We start from the raw sequence: 20,835 nt of genomic DNA, 5'->3' as shown, positions 1-20,835 counted from the left end.
TTTACCCCTCTCCTCTGTACCTACTCCCCAGCACCCTAAACCTGTGTCCTCTTGTGGCACCCATTTCAGTCCTGGGAAAAAGCCTCTGAGAATCCACTCGATCAATACCTCTCAACATCTTATACACCTCTATCAGGTCACCTGTCATCCTTCGTCTCTCTAAGAAAAGACTGAGCTCTCTCAACCTATCCTCATAAGCCATGCCACCTAATCCAGGCAAAATCCTTGTAAATCTCCTCTGCACCCTTTCTATGTCTTCCACATCCTTTCTGTAATGAGGCGACCAGCACTGAGCACAGTACTCCAAGTGGGGTCTGACCAGGGTCTTTTACAGCTGCAGTATAATCTCCCAACTCCTAAACTCAATTCCTCGATTGGTAAAGGTCATACACCATACACCTTCTTAACCACATCCTCCACCTGCGAAGCTGATTTGAGTGTCCTATTAACCTGGACCCCAAGATCCTTCTGATCTTCCACACTGCCAAGAGTCTTACCCTTAATATTATATTCTGTCATCCTATTTGACCTGCCAAAATGACTCATCCCACACTTATCTGGGTTGAACTCCATCTGCCACTTCTCCGCCCAGGCTTGCATCCAATCTATATCTCATTGCAACTTCTGACATCCGTCCACACAATCCACAACACCTCCAACCTTTGTGTCATCAACAAACTTACCAACACATCCCTCCACTTCCTCATCCAGGTCATTTATAAAAATCACAATGAGCAAGGGTCGCAGAACAGATCCCTGGGGCACTCCACTGGTGACCAACCTCCACGCAGAAAAAGACTCATCTACAACCACTCTTTGCCTTCTGTGGGCAAGCCAGTTCTGGATTCACAAAGCAATGCCCCCTCGGATCCCATGCCCCCTCACTTTCTCAATAAGCCTTGCATGGGGCACCTTATCAAACGTCTTGCTGAAGTCCATATAAACTACATCTACTGCCCTTCCTTCATCAATGTGATTAGTCACATTTTCAAAAAATTCAACCAGGCTTGTAAGGCATGATCTACCCTTGACAAAGCCAGGCTGACTATTTTTGATCATACTGTACCTCTCCAAATGTTCATAAATCCTATGTTTGTTTTATTTATAGTACTTAAGGATTGTTTACCGTAGGGGTGAGGTTATATCAGGAGCCCACCACGGGACTCGTCAAGAGAGTTCTGATGACATGTAGGTGTGGAGGGGTAGCAATGCTGGCTGCACAATGGCGCTCAAGCACACTGCAGCCAGCTTCTCTGGCATACGTAGGCTACGTTGCTGTAGAAAAACTGTGTGGGGAAAGATTGCAGTGCCTGACTCGCTCAAAAGATCAGTGTGGAACACTACCTTTTTTCAGATTTTTATGACACTTAGAATTTTTTTGGGAAGATTCCGCCCAGTATTTGCAATGGACTTCCAGACAAAGATGCTAGTGTTTAAAGGATTGGTTTACATCTATGGTACTTCTAGGTCCACCAAATTATAATTTCCTCCACCTCATTTGCAGAAAGGGAGAGCTCCATCCATTAGAGTTTAGAAGAATAAGAAGTTGTAGAAGTATATTAAATTTTGACAGGAAAAGACAGGGTGGATGCTGAGGTTTTTTTCCCCTTATGCAAAAAACTTGAACTTGGGGGCACAGTTTAAAATTAAGGGGTCCCCCATTTAAGACAGATGAGAAATGTTTTCTCTAAAGGTCATGAGTCTGTGGAATTCTTTACCCCAGAGAGCAACGGAGGCAAAGTCATTGAATATTTTTACAGCTGAGTTAGAAAAATATTGATTGACAAGGAATCAAAAACTTTAGGGGACAGAGAGGAAAAGTAGAGTTCAGCTCACAATCTGATCAATCAAGATTTTATCAAACAGCAGAGCAAGCTTGAGGAGCTGAGTGGCTTACTCATACCCCTAAATTCTATGTTCATATGTATGTCATCAAATACCAGAGTATTGCACATCTGGATGGACCACATAAAGTACTCTTGGGTTCTGTTCTCATTGGATAAAACTGTTTACAATTCTATGATCATCCTGGTATGTAAAAATAATCTCCAGTTTCTTTAATCTCCTCCAGCCCCACAACACTCAGGTATCTGTGTACTTCAAGCTCTAAGGCATTTCTGATTTTAATCACTATACCGTTTGAGGCTATAACTGGGGTCTAGACGCCAAGCATAAAATTTTCTCCTTACATCTTTCTGCCTCTACCTTGCTTTCTCCTTAAAACCTATGTCTTTGAGTAAGCCTTTGGTTATCTGATCAAATATGTAGTTCATCTGTTTTTTTAAAAATGGGAGTTTATTACATTAAAGGGCACTTTACAAATATAAATCACTGTTGCAATCTCTAACAATATTATCCATAAAGGCATCTTTAATCACAAGGCACGCAACGTTAAGAAAAAAATCTAAGATTAGTAGTTAACACGACAGAGCTCAAATTACAGTAAAATATCCTGGCAAGAGTGTATTACAGATTTTTATGAAGAGTCTTTACTACACAAAATAATTTACTAGCCAATCACCTTCACTAAATATTGAATGGTAATTTCACGCATTTTTAACGTTATTCCTAACAAGTTAAATTATTACACTGGCAAATATTCATAGATGTCCTACAGTGCAAAAAAGGGCCATATGGCCCATCAAGTCTGCACAGACCGCAATCCCACCCAGGCCCTATCCCCATTTCCGTACATATTTACCCACTAATCTCTCTGACCCACACATCTCAGGACACTAAGGGGCAAGTTTAGCATGGCCAATCAACCTAACCCACACATCTTTGGACTGTGGGAGAAAACTGGAGCACCTGGAGGAAACCTACACAGACACGAGGAGCACGTGCAAATTCCCCACAGACAGTGAGCCAAGCCGAGAATCGAACCCAGGTCCCTGGAGCTATGAAGCAGCAGTGCTATCCACTGTGATACTGTGCCGCCCCAAGACAGGACAAGATCACCAATGCAGACTCCCAAACAGAAGAATTCATAAAACACAAAATATTTCCCACTAGCTGAGTTGATTAAGACTTGGATGGGTGAAATATGCAGACTGGAGATCTCTGGTTCAACCTGCAGCCGATCCAAAGTTTGCTGATCTTATATTAATGTCTGCACAGATGTGCTTCTCAACAGGTGTGAGTAATCAACAATTAGAAGTTCTACTTTATTTTCCAATCCCAAGGAAGCTAAAGTCAATTATATGACTTCAACTGATCAGTTTCATCAGCTCAGAGCTGACACTTACTGCTTACAAAGGCTTAATTACAGAATTATTTTATCAACTTCAGCAAAGAAGCAGAAGGAGCCCTTTCTGAAATTTATTCTGGATTAATTTTCCTAGAAATCACTCCATTCTATCATAATTTCATTGCCAATGAATTTTCAATAAGAGCAGAAAATGCTGGAAATACCCTGTAGGTCAGAGAGCATCTGTCGACTGGGGAACAGAGTTAACAGCAGAACGGATGGCACAGTGGCAAAGTGATTAGCACTACTGCCGCACTAGAGATCCTGATTCAACTCCATCCTCGGATGACTGTCTGTATGGAGTTTGTACATTTTCCCTGTGCGTTTCCTCCAGGTGCTCTGGTTTCCTCCATAGTCCAAAGATGTGTGGGATATTGATTTGACATGCTAAATTGCCCCTTAGTGTCAGAGAGATTAGCAAGGTAAAATACATGGGATTACAGAGATAGGCCCTGGGTGGGATTGTTGTCGGTGTAGGCTTGATGGGCTGACTGGCCTCGTTCTGCACTGTCGGGGTTCTATGATTCTACCTTGTGGAGACGACAGGAGACTTGCAAGAAACCCAGTTTGCCTACTCTCGGGAAGGTTGAGCAAACCATGAGCCAATCAGGCACTTGAGAGGTCACCAGCATGTCTTCCCCTAGATTAAGATCTTGTGGGCTGCTGTATCACCGCCTGAAAGTTGTTGTCCAATTAGAGATCAGAACTCTTGCTCAGCAGTGCCACCTGGTAGCTACTACCAGAACAACCACCACAGAGGACCAGGATCACAAAAGTGACCCAGGCCAGAAGTAAATAAGATCTGTGATACAGTGAAAAACAGAAGAGATTGAATGACAGAAGAGTCAGCCAAATAGGGCCAAAGTAAACAGTGATGGGGCAAGCAAATAAACAAAAGGTGTGTTTGCAGCAGGTGTGCTGGTGTCTAAAAGCAAAATAAGAAAATAGACGAAAACTGTAAGGAATCAAATGGGGGAACAGAATTTGCGGTCTTAAATTGGTGAACTCATTGTTGAATCCAAATGTTGTCAAGTGTCTAATCAAAAGATGAGGTGCTGTTAGTCAAGCTCACCGTGAACTTCATTGGAACATGTAGCTAAGGACAGAGATACCAGTGTGAGAAGGAGGTGGAGAGTTAAAATGATAGGCTATTGGAAGCTGGGGGTTATGCTTATACACTGAACGGAGGTGTTCCACAAGACAGTCACCCAATCTGTTTGGTCTCCCCATTGTAGAGGAGGCCACATTTTGAACAGTGAATGCAGTATACCACACTGAAAACTACAAAGGGTTTTGAATGTAGCTAAGTCCATCATGCAAATCAGCTTCTCATCCATTGACTCTGCCTACACTTCCTGCAGAAAAGCAGCCAGCATAATGAAAGACCCCATGCACTCCGAACATATTCTCTTCCACCTTCTTGCATTGGGAAAAAGATACAAAAGCCAGATCATGTACCAACTGATTCAAGAACAGCTTATTCCCTGCTGCTACTAGACTTTTGAATGGACCTTCCTTATTCTGAATTGTTTTTTCTCTACACCCGAGCTATGATTGTTAACACTACATTCTGCACCCCCTCCTCTCCTTCTCCCAAATAGACTCTATGAATAGTATGCTTTGTCTGTATAGCAGGCAAGAAACAACACTTTTCTTTGTATACCAGTTCATGTGACAATAATAAATCAAATCAAAGTACATTTAAATCGTACTTCATCTCGAATGTTTGGGGCCTTGGCCAGTGAGGAGAGAGGAAACAGAAGGATAGGTGTTACGTCTCTGTTTGTATGGGAAGGAGATGATGTGTTAGGGTGATTAAGAAGTCGGCCAGAGTTTAACGGTAGGAACAGTCCCTTCAGAATGCTGAAAGCAGAATGAAAGGGAAAATGTGCATGGTGGTGGCATGTTTGAGATGACAGAAATTGCAGAAAATGATGTGTTAAATACAGAGGCTAGTGAGCTGGAAGGTGAGGATGATGAGAACTCTTTTATGGTTCTGAGAGGGGAGCAACGAGACCAGAAGTGTGGAGAATGTTGTCGAGGGTCCTGTCAACCATGATGGGAATCCTCAGTTGAGGAATAACAGCAACATCGCAGAAACACCAGTGTGGAAGGTTGCATCATTGGAACAGATACGAAGAAGGTGGAGGAACTGAAAGAATGGAACGGAATCCTTATAGGGCGTAGGGTGCAAGGAAACATGTGGGACGTAGCTGTGGGAGTCAGTGAGTTTATAATTAATATTAGTTGATAGCCTATTGAAAATGGAGACAGAGAAGTCAAGAAAGGAAGAGTTGGAGACAAATCACGTAAAACTGAGTGAAAGGTGGAAACTGGAAGCAAAGTTGATGAAGGTTTCCAATTCAAAGCAAGAGCAGGACACAGCACCAATACAGTGTGCAGATCAGAACATTCAGAAGAGGTCTGAACTCAGTGAATTATTATGGATAGCCAGGGTACCCCTTTGGTAAGGCAAGTTATTGCTTTGGACAGGGTGACAGGACACCTTTGGGAGAGGTAAGGCACCCTTTTGGCATTGTTAAATGTGAACATGATCATTAACATTTTACTCAGAAACTTATTGGAAATGTCAAACTGAAAAAGAGGTTCCAGCTGCCAAATATGTCAAAAGTATCCAGAGTGGCACGGTAGCACTGTGGTTAGCACTGCAGTATCACAGCTCCAAGGACCAGGGTTTGAGTCCTGGCTTGGGTCACATCTGTGTGGAGTTTGCACATTCTCCTCGTGTCTGCATGGGTTTCCTCCCACAGTCCAAAGAAGTGCGGGTTAAGTTGATTGGCCATGCTAAAATTGCCCCTTAGTGTCCTGAGATGCGTAGGTTAAGGGATTAGCGGATCAATATATAGGGATATGGGAGTAGGGCCTGGGTGGGATTGTGGCTGGTGCAGACTTGATGGGCCCAATGGTCTCTTTCTGCACTGTAGGGTTTTTCATTCTAAGTGTCAACCAAATTAAAGCTAACCAGAAAGAGTCAAATCTGTCAAAGCTAGCTAGGGAGAATCAAGACTGTGAGAATCAAGACTAGTACAAGGATACTGGTGAGCTGGCATGGGTTAGCATTAGGTTAACATGTGGTATGAACAAGGGGAATAAGAACATAAGAACATAAGAAATAGGAGCAGGAGTAGGCCATCCAGCCCTTCGAGCCTGCCCCGCCATTCAATGAGATCATGGCTGATCTGTCGCTGCTCAGTTCCACTTTCCCGCCCTCTCCCCATAACCTTTAATCCCCTCTCCTATCAAAAACCCATCAACCCGCGTCTTAAAAATATTTAGCGAGGCAGCCTCCACCACTTCAACGGGCAGAGAATTCCAGAGATTCACCACCCTTTGAGTGAAGAAGTTCCTCCTCAACTCCGTTCTAAACCGCCCCCCCTTTATCTTGAGGCTGTGCCCCCTAGTCCTACTGTCTTTTTTGAGCGGGAAGAGTCTTTCCACCTCTATCCTATCCATCCCATTCATCATCTTATACGTCTCAATGAGATCTCCCCTCATTCTTCTAAGCTCTAACGAGTACAAGCCCAGTTTATTCAGCCTCTCCTCATAGCTCAACCCCCTCAACTCCGGTATCAGCCTAGTAAACCTCCTCTGCACTCCCTCCAAGGCCAAAATATCTTTGCACAGGTGCGGCGCCCAAAAATGCACACAGTACTCCAGTTGTGGCCTCACCAATGCCCTATACAGCTGCAGCAAGACCTCCCTACTTTTATATTCAATCCCCCTCGCGATGAAGGCCAGCATCCCATTCGCCTTCCTGACCACCTGTTGCACCTGCAAGCTGGGTTTTTGCGACTCATGCACAAGGACACCGAGGTCCCTCTGCATCATCGCCTGCTGCAGATTTTCACCACGTAAGTAATAGTCCTTCCTACCATTCTTCCTACCAAAGTGGACCACCTCACACTTGCCAACATTAAATTCCATTTGCCATTTCCTGGCCCATTCGCCCAGCCTATCTAGATCCTTCTGCAGACTCTCCACACCCTCCGCACAATTTGCTGTTCCCCCAATCTTGGTGTCATCAGCAAATTTCGACACTCTACACTCGGTTCCCTCCTCCAGATCATCTATATAAATGGTAAAAAGCTGAGGCCCCAGCACCGACCCCTGGGGCACTCCACTAGTCACCATCCGCCAATCCGAATAGCACCCGTTGACCCCCACTCTCTGCCTCCTATTTGACAACCAATCCTCTATCCACGCTAACACCCTACCCCCAACTCCATGTCCCTCGACCTTCTGCAATAACCTCTTGAGGTACTTTGTCAAACGCCTTCTGAAAATCTAGAAAGACCACATCCACCGGCTCTCCTCTATCCACCGCCCTAGACACCTCCTCATAGAACTCCAGTAAATTTGTCAGACACGACTTCCCTTTAATGAAACCATGCTGCGTCTGCTCTATCAAGCAATTCCCTTCAAGATGCCTCGCAATTTCCTCCTTAATGACAGATTCTAACATTTTACCTACCACAGACGTTAAACTAACCGGCCTATAATTCCCCGCCTTTTGCCTGCCACCCTTCTTAAACAACGGCGTAACATTAGCCGTTTTCCAATCATCCGGCACTTCCCCAGAATCCAGCGACGTTTGGAAAATAACCACCAAGGCATCCACTATCACCTCCGCCATTTCTTTCAGAACCCTCGGATGCATTCCATCCGGTCCTGGGGACTTGTCCACAATCAGCCCCTCCAGTCTGTCGAGCACCGCCTTTCTAGTAACAGTAATGTCATTAAGACCCTCCAGTCCTACCACCTTTCCATCGCTAACACCCGGCAAATTATTCACGTCCTCCTCCGTGAAGACAGAAACAAAAAAGTTATTCAATACCTTAGCCATATCCCCATCCCCTACCACTAGGTCCCCTTTCTCATCCTCTAAAGGACCAACATTCACCCTAGCCAGCCTCTTCCTTTTTATATATTTATAAAAACTCTTGCTATCCTTTTTTATATTAAGCGCTAGCCCAGCTTCATAGTTTCTCCTACCCTTCCTTATCAACTTCTTTGTCAATCTTTGTTGACATTTAAACCTCTCCCAATCGTCTTCTCGCCCACTACTCTTAGCTACTCTAAATTCCTCCGCTTTTAGTTTAACACTTTCCTTCACCTCCTTCGTTATCCACGGTTTATTACCTCTCCTCCTACTATCCTTTTTGACCATCGGAATAAATTTCCGTTGAGCACCAAGAAAGATCTCCTTAAAGATCCTCCACTGCTCCTCAACAGACCCTCCCTCCAACACGCTCTCCCAGTCCACATTCGCCAATTCTTCTCTCATCCTACCATACTCCCCTCTATTCAAACAAAGGACGTGTGTCCGGGAACCCACTTTCTCCTCCTCCATCTGCACCAGAAACTCCACCATACAATGATCACTCTCCCCAAGAGGATCCTTCACCACAAGATCCCTAATTCTACCCGCTTCATTACATAGCACCAGATCCAAGATAGCTCGCTCCCTCGTCGGCTCCAACACACACTGTTCGAGGAAACTATCCCGGCAGCATTCCAAGAACTCTTCCTCGAGCCCCCCACGTCCAACGTGGGTCGACAATCAATATGCAGATTGAAATCCCCCATAACTAAGGCTGTCCCATTCCTGCACGCCGCACTTATTTGCGCATTAACAGCCCACCCCATCTCCAGATCATTATTCGGGGGCCTATAGACGACACCCACCAGCGTCTTTCTCCCTTTGCTATTCCTAATCTCCACCCACAACGATTCCACCCTCTGCTCCTTGGCTCCAATATCATCCCTTGCTACCACCGTGATGCTATCCTTAATCAGCAGAGCTACGACCCCCCCTTTTCCCTCCTGCCTATCCTTCCTAAACACTTGATAGCCCTGTACATTCAGCTCCCAGTCCCTGTCACCCTGCAGCCACGTCTCTGTAATGGCCACCAGATTGTATCCATTTGTGTCGATCTGCGCCACCAGCTCATGATGGGCATAAGGCAATGAGATACACAAAGAATAACTAATCCGTTGTGAGGGTTATGGAGAGGGGGTGGGCAGAGTGCATTGGTTGGGGCACATAATTGTCTTTTAAATTATTTATTTAAACGCAGTGTTGGGGCACTGAGGCAGTTCTTGGACCCAGCTACCTCCACTCCTGCAGATGCATTCCAGGGTCAGCCATCCAAACTTCTGTTGCAGCCCCCCTCCATGCTCCCCCAACCTTTCCTCCAGAAGCACAATGGGGTTCCCCTTGTCTTCACCTGCCATTTTACCAGCCTCCACATTCAAAGGATCATTCTCTATCATTCTTACCAGCTCCTACTTGATACTATTGCCAAACAGACTGTTCCCTCGAAAACACCTATGACCAAAAAGGCCACCTAAGATGGCGATTTACAAGGCATGCTGTGATAATTGGCCAAGTACAGAAACAGGCTGCAGCTTAAAGGACAGAAGTAAAACAGGCTGCAGCTCAAATGACAAAATGCACAGGAAATAGGCCATCCCGAAAGGCAATGGACACTCTCTGGTCAAACATATTTGTTTACCAAAGGGGAGCCTTAACCCCTTATTTGGGAGGGAAGAATGTGACCTACGTGCCCCCAGCACCTACAGAGATGGCTGTCAAATACACACCCAGAGATCGAGATTGATGTGGCAGCACCTGATTGGATTCTATCAATCAGAATGATCAAGCCCTGATCGACTGATTGCCCAAAAGGGTGCAAAAACAATGAGGGATAAAAGATGCACAATGGAAGAAGTTCTCTCTCTCTCCCCCACGAACAACAACAATGGTGACCATCACCAGCAACAACCAGCACACCAAAGAAAGAAGGAAGACCAAAGCCAGAGTGTCAGACCAGATCAAAGGGCCAGGCTACAGGGACAAACACACAGATAAAGGCCAATATCTGCCTGGGGCACTTCCCAATCATGCAAAAGTTAAGTCAAGGTCTAGTATTGCACTTAACTTTAATATTCTGTAAGATAACTTCGCATTATGTGGGCGATTAATATCAATTGCGTGTGTGAATAAATATTACTGTACCAACAAGAAGTCGACTCGCAATTCTTTGTCTGCCGTATAAGGGTTAAAACAGGCTATGTGGCAAGCGCAGCAACACACCCTAATCCACTCTATAATCATTTCTAACATCCCTTCCCCACATTACCAACCTTTTTATCTCCTCCTTTTCCACTGTCCATTGTCACAAACATCCCTTCCAAATAAAACATTAATTTCTTTAAATTTAGCATATTGTATTTACTGCTCACTATGCAGTCTCTTCTGTATTGAGGCCAAATACATCACTTTGCTAAGCACCTCCCTTTAGTTTGCAAGTGTGACTATGAGCTTCCAGTCACCCACTACAGGAAGGATGTGGAAGCCATTGAAAGGATGCAGAGGAGACTTACAAGGATGTTGCCTGGATTGGGTGGCATGCCTTATGAGGGTAGGTTGAGAGAGCTCAATCTTTTCTCCTTAGAGAGACGAAGGATGAGAGGGGACCTGATAGGGGTGTATAAGATGATGAGAGGCATTGATCAGGTGGACTCTCAGAGGCTTTTCCCCAGGGCTGAAATGGCTGCCACAAGAGGACACAGGTTTAAGGTTCTGGGGAGTAGGTACAGAGGAGATGTCAGGGGTAAGTTTTTCACTCAGAGGGTGGTGTGTGCGTGGAATTAGCTGCCGGCAGTGGTGGTGGAGGCAAATTCATTAGAGTCTTTTAAGAGACCTCTGGATGAGTACATGGGACTTAATAGGATTGAGGGTTATAGGTAAGCCTAGTAAGTAGATAAGATCGGTGCAACTTGTGGGCCAAAGGGCCTGTTTGTGCTGTAGTTTTTCTATGATTCTATATTTCAATTCTTCACTTTATGCAACTTTGACCTGTCTCCTATACTATCCTAATGAACTCAACAGATGCTCAATGAACAGCAGCACCTCATCCTTTGGTTAGATACTTCATAGCTTTCCAGACTCAATACTGAATTCAACAATTTTAGATCATAACCTTTGCCTTCATTTTTCATTTATGGACAACAACTGCTTTTAATGAACCTGCTATTTCCATTTATATTCCTTTTAGGCATATGTTTAGTTTCTTTACTTGTCCCATTGCTTAGCTCCTTTTATCTTGCAACATCTTACCTTGGACATTTAATCTCTTCTGCTTTCCACTCCATCAGTGACCTTCCCTTTTCTTCTTTCCTCCCTACTTTCCTGCCCTGTACTTGCTTACAATCAATTACATTATCAACTTTTTCCAGCTGGCGAAAGGTCATCGACCTGAAGCAGTTTTATTGCTTTTTCTCCACAGATGATGCCTGACCATTTTCTGTTTTTACATAAACAAATGATATTTGACTTTATAAGTTATTACATTTTGCTTATAATATGGAATAATGAAAAATAATAGGTTGTTTCTGCTCCACTATGCCATTAGAATAGGAAATACTCCCTATACAAGTTTCTTTATCGTTCATACCGGAATGGAAACTTTTCTGCCAGACTTTCAAGATCACAGGTGGCTGCTCAGATTTAGATTTTTAAAAATTAAAAATAGGACAGAGACCAAGCGACTTTAAATAGCCATTTCATTCAACACATTTATATATTAAATTTACTTTATTCTACCACATTCCATGGAAAAGTCCTATTAATCTTCTCCAATGAAACTGACACTAGCTTAACAGGAAATCCCTCTGATTTTCTAACTCTCCTCCTTCCTTTAAGACGCTACTTAAAACTTGCGTCATGGCCCATGGTTTTGGTCACCTGCCCCAAAATGGCCTACGTGACTCAAATTTGTACTTTGCTTTATTCTGCTACAGTGAAGTGTCCTGGCATATTTTATGATATTAACTGCTATACAACACTATTTTTTGTCAAATGTGACTGTATGAAAGGTGACTTTGGATACTGAGTTACTGTGCAGAACCACTCCTGAATCCTCAAATTCCTTTGACAACTATCTTCATAACAGCAATTACACCACAGAGTAACTTGTTCTCTGTACATTTCTCACAATATTTGTTTGTTCTTTCTCTCCTCTCTTTTACATGAGTTTTAGATCCTAGCTATACGTACGTCCATATTATCATCCTTGCAACTACAACAACAACTTGCATTTAAGGACATTTAACATATTAAAACTTCCCAAAGAGCTATCTAGGCTCCCACTTCTGAGTGATGGCTACCTCTTCTCCCTGATCTTTGAGATAGTTGATAACCACTGTGTGCAGTGGCCATCTAAAACAATGACACTGCAATCTCCAATCCATTCTTGGCCATTGTGGTTCCTCACCATTCCACTACACAGCTGGTCAATTGCTCACTGTTCAATTTTCTAGTGCACTTCATTTCTCTCCCTGTCTCTATTTTCTAACACGTTCCCCTACATTCCTTTGCTCTGCCATTACCAGTCCATCGCCAATTACCACTGACAAAAGATCATCGAGCTGAAAATTCTGCTTCCCTCTCTCTAGGTAAAATAATACAAATTCCTGAGTATTTCCGGTCCTTTTTGTTTCTATTGTAATCACTGCTGGTTATGTGAGTTTGCTAAATTTTTGGCCTCTCATCAGTGTGACCTCTCTCTGTAACTTGCCTTTAAAAGATCCTGCCTTATTCTCACTCTTTCACATAGATAATTTATTTTTAATCTCAAACACCATCTGCACTTTAAGTCTCCCTGCCGACATTTTGTTAAAGTGGATATTTCTTTTTTTTAAATCTCAAGAACGGCCCCTTTTATATATAACCCACTATTTGAAAGCTCTGACATAGGGGCTAATTCTGGGATTCCTAGATTGATCGTAGGATTTTCAACACAACACAAAGTTGAAAAGTGTTTAACAACATTGAGTAAAAGAGGCCACTGAAGTAAATTTAACTCTGCTCTAAGGACGGAAGGGAACTCTCAAAGGAGTAATCATGTCTCTCCAACTGGGCCAAGGCAAAGAGTTAGATGTCATTTTCAGCAATTCATAATGTTGATTTTTGAAAGAAAAATAACACTGCATTTGTTTCCAATGTGAGCATAGAAGGACTGAGTGAGTAGAAGCTGACCATGAATACACTCAACAGGAAAATGCTAGCAGTAAGGGTCAAATTTTCTATGAGCAAAATGAATGCTGTAGTTTTCAATAACTCCCTTCTTGCCACAGAACACTGCCCCATTCACCACCTCCTCATTAACAAGAAAGGACAAAAAAGACGCAAGTAAAATAGAACAGAAGAAAGCATAATGTGTTGGGGGTGAAAGATATAAACAAGAGCTAGGAGCAGGAGCAGACACAAAGAGAGAATCAATAACAAACATGTGAAAAAGATCCACATTGTCCAACTTATTTGGCAGAATTTTGCACCCTCCTATGTGTGGCTGCCTTCCTGCCTCCAACCCAGTTAAGTCCACAGTAAGAAGGCCTACATGTGTCCTTCCTATCCTGTCATCAATTGAAGCCCTGAAGTGGGCAATTAATGCTCACTAAATGGCCTCAAGCTTTGTCTTCTAACTCCTCATGTAACTTTGCAGAATCAAGACAGGGAGTACCAGGCAAAATCTTTATCATTTTTCCACACAGGCTTCTATTGCCTGTTGGCTGGAGCACCAATAGAGCCCTGCATCACCTCTGTTGAGAAGTGCCTGCTCCTGGCCTGAATTACGGCCAGACATTAAACAACCACAATTCTTCACCACAATTTACGACCCAAGGGTGATAATCCCTTTGCTGCTGCCAATAATTCAAGCATCAGAAGCCTAGAATTACCAAGGGGCCCAGGTGGGATGGGGGTCATAGAGAAGGTGTTGAAAGAAAGGGCATTGAGGTAACTCTCAATGGGCTCTTCACCTCCAGATGCAAGCATCCTCGATCAAGCTCTGAGTTCCTTTGAATGATGGATTCCTCTGAGAGCCAGCACGCAAAACCCACATGGTTTGCTTTTCAGGTTTCGTGCATGGCCACTCCCTTGTCCGCCACTGGTTGAATATTAGCAACAATTGGATAAAGCCCCACCCAATTAAAGGATTTAATTAGCACCAGTGTGGGAAGGTCATCCATGAATGTTCCCTTAAGGCAAGAAGGTGGAAGGGCTCCCATCCCACTTAAATGTGCTCCTCACCTTTAAACTCAGCGGTGTCATTCAATTATGCAAGATTTTGTTTAATCTCTTCTGAACTTATTGTTTTAGTTTGATTGTTAGCTTTATTTTATTGCGTTGTTTGTTTTGGATGGGCCAACTGTTTCCTGAATTTTTAATAGTTTCACCTTGTAAAGGAAATATCTGGACTTCTGGTCTTATGGATTTAGGTTTCACCTACTACTAAAATTCACTTCTAGACACTTCCATCTTTTGTGGAAAGCATGTGATACTCAGCAAAGAAAGAAAATAAATCCAATTGTCGTATTATCTCTTCTAAAAAGATCGTAATCTGTGAGTCCAAAGTTCACGAATGGTCATGCCACAAGAAGAACCCTCTATCAGCACTCTTTTCTCTTCCCAAACCATACAATTATTGCACAAGTACTCCATAGAATGGGCCAAATGATCTTTTTAAAGTTTAAAGCTTATTTATTAGTGTTGCAAGTAGCCTTACATTAACACTGCAATGAAGTAACTGTGAAAATTTTAAAGCATGCAAGAAAATAAACAGTGCATCAACTAATCAGCAATGCACCTGAAAATTACTGTCCCCATTAACATTTCTTCTCATTCATTCAGTTGCCAATACGAGTACTTACTCCAACTTATCTTTTAATACTTAATTACTAATACCGATTATGAATATTTAGCCTTCGTGACATAACCTCTTCTTTTCTGATTTTTTTCTCCAGTTGTAAAGTTACAAAGCCAATGCTCAGCTTGGACCAGGCAAACCCAAATCCATTTACTTGCTCCAAAAACCAAATTCAAAATCCAAATGAATCCAATTCAAAATCTCCACAGAAGAGACAAGCAAGATTCAAGCCATCAAGATAAGGCATTGCATCCTTTTTTGGGCTTGATCTTAACCAAAAGACTGAGAAGTGATTTTACCTTATATTAATATAATTATTAATGATTCTTATTCTTGACATTACCTCTTTGATGTATTAAGTTCAGCCAAAAATCCACTGGCATCACTGCAAATTAATCTCATTCTAATGTTGAAGACATTTCTGCCCTCTCCCACACAGATCTTTAATTTGTTTTTGAGCCATTATCTGGGATATTCATGAGTATGTATGTGATAGTTAAAGCAAATGAATTTGTTAGATTGAAATAAATTACCAGCCAGAACATTATTTATTGATCAATCTGATGAGTACAATAGAAACGACTGAGAAAAATCAATGTTTTTTATTTTGTTTCAGTCATGTCTGGTGCGAACACAAAGTTCTTAATTAAATATATTACAGCGCTGTGAGCTTTGCCAAGCAAAGAAGGCGTTGTTAGATATTGTGTTATATTGTTAATATAACAATTTGTAATGCCTAAATAAATGTGATCAAAATTAGAACTGCTGCTGAAAGGCTATAAAATAAAAGCTAAACATCATTGGAAGTTAATAGACTCTGGGGCTGTCAAACAATAATGAGATACTACAATCAGATTCAAATGATTAGGCAAAACTCTGCTACTGTACTAAACTGCTACTGCAGTGATGCACTCCAAGTATGTAACATTATACTGACTTCCATGTCTTCCTTCCTTTGGAATGTTTTACTATTTTAAGCTAAGAAAGGGTGGTGGACTTTCAAAAGGAAATTAGATAAATACTCTAAAAGAGAACATGTTTAGGGATATAGCTCTTTCAAAGAGACTGCATAGATACAATGGGCAAATCAGAATTTTTGGAGCAGAAAGAAGCTCTAAACGCTGCAGATGTGGCTATTGTTCCACTGATCACCATCCAAAGTGTCCTGTTGTTAAGCTGAGTATGTGTCGATATTGGGTCAGACAGGGAGATGTCAGTGGCATTACCCTCCCATATATCCTATGAATAGCTTGTCAAAGGCACAGACCGTACCTATATTTGAAGAATGGACAGTAGGGCAAGATGTTAGAAAATATTTGTTGAAACCATCCTCCAAGAAAAACAATTCAGAAAAAGAATGGAGAACATTTTTGAAAGGAAGTTGTCTGGCTGGGCTTTGAGGGGAGCAAGTGGCTATAATTGGGTAAAGCCATGTCACAATATAACGGTACTTTCAGTGGAACTGCGCTACTCCTACAGTATTGAAGGGGGCCATTCCGCCCATTGAGTCTGCACCTACTACAATCCCACCCAGGCCCTATTCCTGCAACCCCATATACTCACTCTGCTAATCCCCCTGACACTAGCCTTATCAATCACTCTTATCCACACATCTTTGAACTGTGGGAGGGAACCAGAGGAAATCCACATGGACAAAGGGAGATGGTGAAAATTCCATACAGTGATCCAAGGTTGGAATTAAACTAGGGTCCCTAGCGTTGTGAGGCTGTAGTGCTAACCACTGAGCAACCGTGCCGCCCCCATCTGAAGCAGATAAAAGGTACACACAAGAACACCTGGAAATGTGGTTAGCAATTCAAACTTTATTTGCATTTGTCCTAACGCAAAATCACAGACATAAACTTGAAAATTATACACAAGCTTTGTAAAATAATATTCCCTTCATTCCTATGAACTGAATCTATTCGACAGTTGTATAGAAGTCTTTCCTACCTTTAGGTAAGAAGTCTAGCCATTGTAAGTTTAGTGCTGTTCCTTGAGTAGTCTGTTTCTCAGCCTGCAGTCAATCCCTCTGTGTGAACTGTACAAGGGAAGCAGATACAGACAGGCAGGTACACTAAGGCTGCTGCCAATTACGCTTACGGAGTGTGGATGACTCACAGGACTATTGGCAGGAAAGCACAATGAGAAAGCACAATGTAATCTAATACGTTACAAAGAGCAGGACAGGAGGGAAATTATCAATGGGTCTGTGGGACAGCTACACCCACGGTAAACCACATTCAGAAGGAAAGAGCCGCCAAGAACAAAAGAATGAAGAGAGCACTTTAAAATGTGCAACTACTTGTGTCTATCTCATTAATCCACATGAATTGAAGCTATGTGACAACTATGAAAATAATTTTGATATTAACCCTGTGGTCACTTGTTTGATAATAACACGTCATATAACACATGTTATATTGCAGGTAAAGACACTTTCTCATGTAGTCCCAAATGTAGCTGGTAACAGTCACGGGGAACTACAACTGAACTCGGTGAACTTCAGCTGATGAGAGGAGCAGTGTTTCCACTACTGATTGCAATTCAATAATTTCTGCTGCAAAGTGATCATTTTGGGAATGCTTGATAGGCAGGATCAAACTTGGCTGAGATTAGCTGAAAAATGACCACTTGAGAAAAGTCCTGGAATCTCCTGGGTTCTAATGATAGGTCACAGATCCAAAACAATACATTTTTTCTCCCTAACCAAGTCCTGTTGAATACTTCTAGCATTTTCTGTTTTAATTTCCGATTTCCAGCATTTCCAGAATTTTGCTTTTGTACTGGAATCTGCTGATGCCTGTGCAACTGTAGTCAGCACTCCAGCAGACAAGGGAAGAAAATAGGGGGGGGAAAACCTAAAATAACATAAAGCAAAGATTCCCAATCGGTGGTCTGTGGGAGCCTCCTAGGGATCCACGGCAGGACAGGCACATTTGAAAAATGCTGCAGAGCAGCTTGTCTAATTGGAAAATGCTGGAAAATCTCAGCAGGTCTGACAGCATCTGTGAGGAGAGAATAGAGCTAACATTTCGAGTCTAGATGACCCTTCATCAGAGCTAAGAGCAAAGAAATTTATACTGTTGGGGTGGGGATGTGTGGAATTGGACAAAAGAAATGTAAGGGAGAATGCAGAAGGTTGGGAGGTGCTAAGAATGTCCTTTAAATGATCAGAATGTGAGAATGACAGAACAGAAATACAGGTTGTTAAAGGCCTGAAGCAGTTGCACTGAAGGGTGGGTTGGGGGGGGGGGGCAATGTGGAAAGGAGAGTTGGAGTGGAAAGGTGAAAAAATAGAACTGAAAAAGAATGATAAAAAAGATAAATGAGATGAAATGAAATAGAATAAAATAAATGGAAATGGGTGAAGGTGGAGGAGAGAGTTCATCCTCTGAAGTTGTTGAATTCAATGTTCAATCCAGAAGGCTGTAAAGTGCCCAATCAGAAGATGGGGTGCTGTTCCTCAGGTTTGTGCAGAGTGTGTGGGAACATTGCAAAAGGCCAAGGATGGACATGTGGACAGGAGAGCAAGGTGGTGTGTTGAAGTGGCAAGTGACAGGAAGGTCTGGGTCCTGCTTGTGTTTGGTTTCTCCGATATAGAGTAGGCCACATTGGGAGCAGCAAATGCAATAGACCAGGTTGCAAGAGATGCATGTGAAGCGTTAATTCACCTGAAAGGAGTGTCTAGAACCTGAGACAGTAAACAGGGAGGAGATAAAGTGGCAAGAGTTACACATTCTACCACTCATGAGAAGTTGCTGTGGGCAGAGGTGAGGTGTTGGGTCTGATGGAGGAGTAGACCATGGTGTCCCAGAGACAGCAGTCCCTGCGGAATGCTGACAAGGGATGAGGGGAAGATGTGTTAAATCATAGCATCCCAACAGTGTAGAAGGCGTCCATTTGGCCCATTGAGCCTGCACTGATAACAATCCCACCCCAGGCCCTATCCCCACAATCCCACACCTTTAACCTGCTAATTCCTCTAATTTATACATCCCGGGACACTAAGGGCAATTTGACATGGCCAATCAACCTAATCTGTACATCTTTGGGTAATGTCATCATGCTGGAGTTGGCGGAAATGGTGGAGGATGATCCTTTGAATGCGGAGACTGATGGGATGAGAAATGAGAACAAGGGGGACTCTATCCTGGTTCTGGCAGGGAGCGGAGGGGGTGAGAGCAGTGGTATAGAAGGTTAGGGTGCACGGAGTTGGGGGTGAGGTGTTAGCATGGATAGACGATCAACTGTCTAATGGGAAGCAAACAGTTGGTAACAATGGGTGCTCTTCTGGTTGGCGGTTGGTGACGTGGAGTGCTGCAGGGATCGGTGCTAGGGCCTCAGCTGTTTACCATTTATATAGATGATCTGGAGGAGGGGGCTGAGTGTCGAGTGACAAAATTTGCTGATGACACAAAGATGAGTGGAAAAGCAAATTGCGTGGAGGGTGTGGAAAGTCTGCAGAGAGATCTGGATAGGCTGAGCCAGTGGGCGAGGACCTGGCAGATGGAGTATAATGTTAGCAAGTGTAAGGTTATTCACTTTGGCAGAAATAATAGTAGGAGGGATTATTATTCAAAAAGGTGAAAAGCTGCAGCATGCTACGGTGCAGAGGGACCTGGGGGTCCTCGTGCACGAGTCGCAAAAACCCAGTCTGCAGGTGCAGCAGGTGATCAAGAAGGTGAATGGAATGTTGGCCTTTATAGCAAGGGGGATAGAATATAAAAGTAGGGAGGTCTTGCTGCAACTGTACAGGGTACTGGTGAGGCCGCAGCTGGAGTACTGTGTGCAGTTTTGGTCGCCGCACTTGCGCAAGGATATATTGACCTTGGAGGGAGTGCAGAGAAGGTTCACTAGGCAGATACCAGAGATGAGGGAGTTGGACTATGAAGACAGACTAAATAGACTGGGTCTGTACTCGTTGGAGTTTAGAAGGATGAGGGGGGATCTTATAGAGACGTATAAGATAATGAAGGGGATAGATAGGGTAGATGTAGAGAGATTCTTCCTGCTTAGAAAGGATAGCAGGACTAGAGGACACAGCCTCAAGAGAAGGGGGGGGTGTGGGCGCAGGTTAGATCAGAGTTGAGGAGGAACTTCTTCACTCAAAGGGTGGTGAATCTCTGGAATTCTCTGCCCGTTGAACTGGTGGAGGCAACCTCGCTGAATATATTTAAGTCATGGGTAGATAGGTTTCTGATAGACAGGGGAATTAAGGGTTATGGGGAGAAAGCAGGAAAGTGGAACTGATCCACTTCAGATCAGCCATGATCTTATTGAATGGCGGGGCAGGCTCGAAGGGCTAGATGGCCTACTCCTGCTCCTATTTCTTATGTTCTTATGGTATGGGGAATGGTTTCGACACTGTTGAGAGCCCTGTCAATCACAGTGGGCGGAAAACCATGATTGAAGAAGAAGGAAGACACATCGGCAGCATAATCTTGGAAAGTGGCAGCATCTCAATAGGTGCAGCAGAGGTGAAGGAATTGAAAGAATGGGATGGAGTCTTTACAGGATATGGGGTGTAAAGACCTGTAGTCAAGATAGTTGTAGGAGTTGGTGGACTTGTAATGGATACTCGTGGACACTTTATCACCAGGAATGGAGATAGAGGGGTCAAGGAAGGAAACAGAAGTGTCAGAAGTGGACCATGTGAAGGTGATAGAGGGGTGGAAATAGGAAGCAAAACTGACAAGTTTTTCCAAGTCTAGATGAGAGCACGAAGTGACACTGAAATAGTCATCATGTACTGATAAAGCAGTTGTGGGACGGGGCCGGAGTAGGACTGAGACAGGAAATGTTCCACATAAATTTTAGTTTATTTATTAGTGTCACAAGTAGGCTTATATTAAC

At 43.2% G+C, this 20,835-nt stretch overlaps 1 protein-coding gene across 3 annotated transcripts in view; it reads right to left on the bottom strand.

Moving 5' to 3' along the window:
• smtnb (smoothelin b) overlaps positions 1 to 20,835 on the bottom strand; it is a 341,529-nt gene that overhangs the window by 197,018 nt on the left and 123,676 nt on the right. Inside the window, exon 1 of one of the 3 annotated variants that reach the window (XM_080208170.1) lies at positions 16,933 to 16,993. The exons of the other annotated variants lie outside the window; for them this stretch is intronic. The gene's annotated coding sequence lies outside the window, so the exon portion shown is untranslated. Of the gene's footprint in view, positions 1 to 16,932; positions 16,994 to 20,835 lie in introns of those variants that run through there. 3 annotated transcript variants of the gene reach the window in all.

Source organism: Carcharhinus amblyrhynchos, chromosome 20, assembly GCF_965287045.1.
Source record: "Carcharhinus amblyrhynchos chromosome 20, sCarAmb.v2.hapA, whole genome shotgun sequence".
Taxonomy (NCBI): Eukaryota; Metazoa; Chordata; class Chondrichthyes; order Carcharhiniformes; family Carcharhinidae; genus Carcharhinus; species Carcharhinus amblyrhynchos.
The sequence above is the reverse complement of the archived record's forward strand: the minus strand, read 5'-3'. Positions and strand labels throughout refer to the sequence as shown.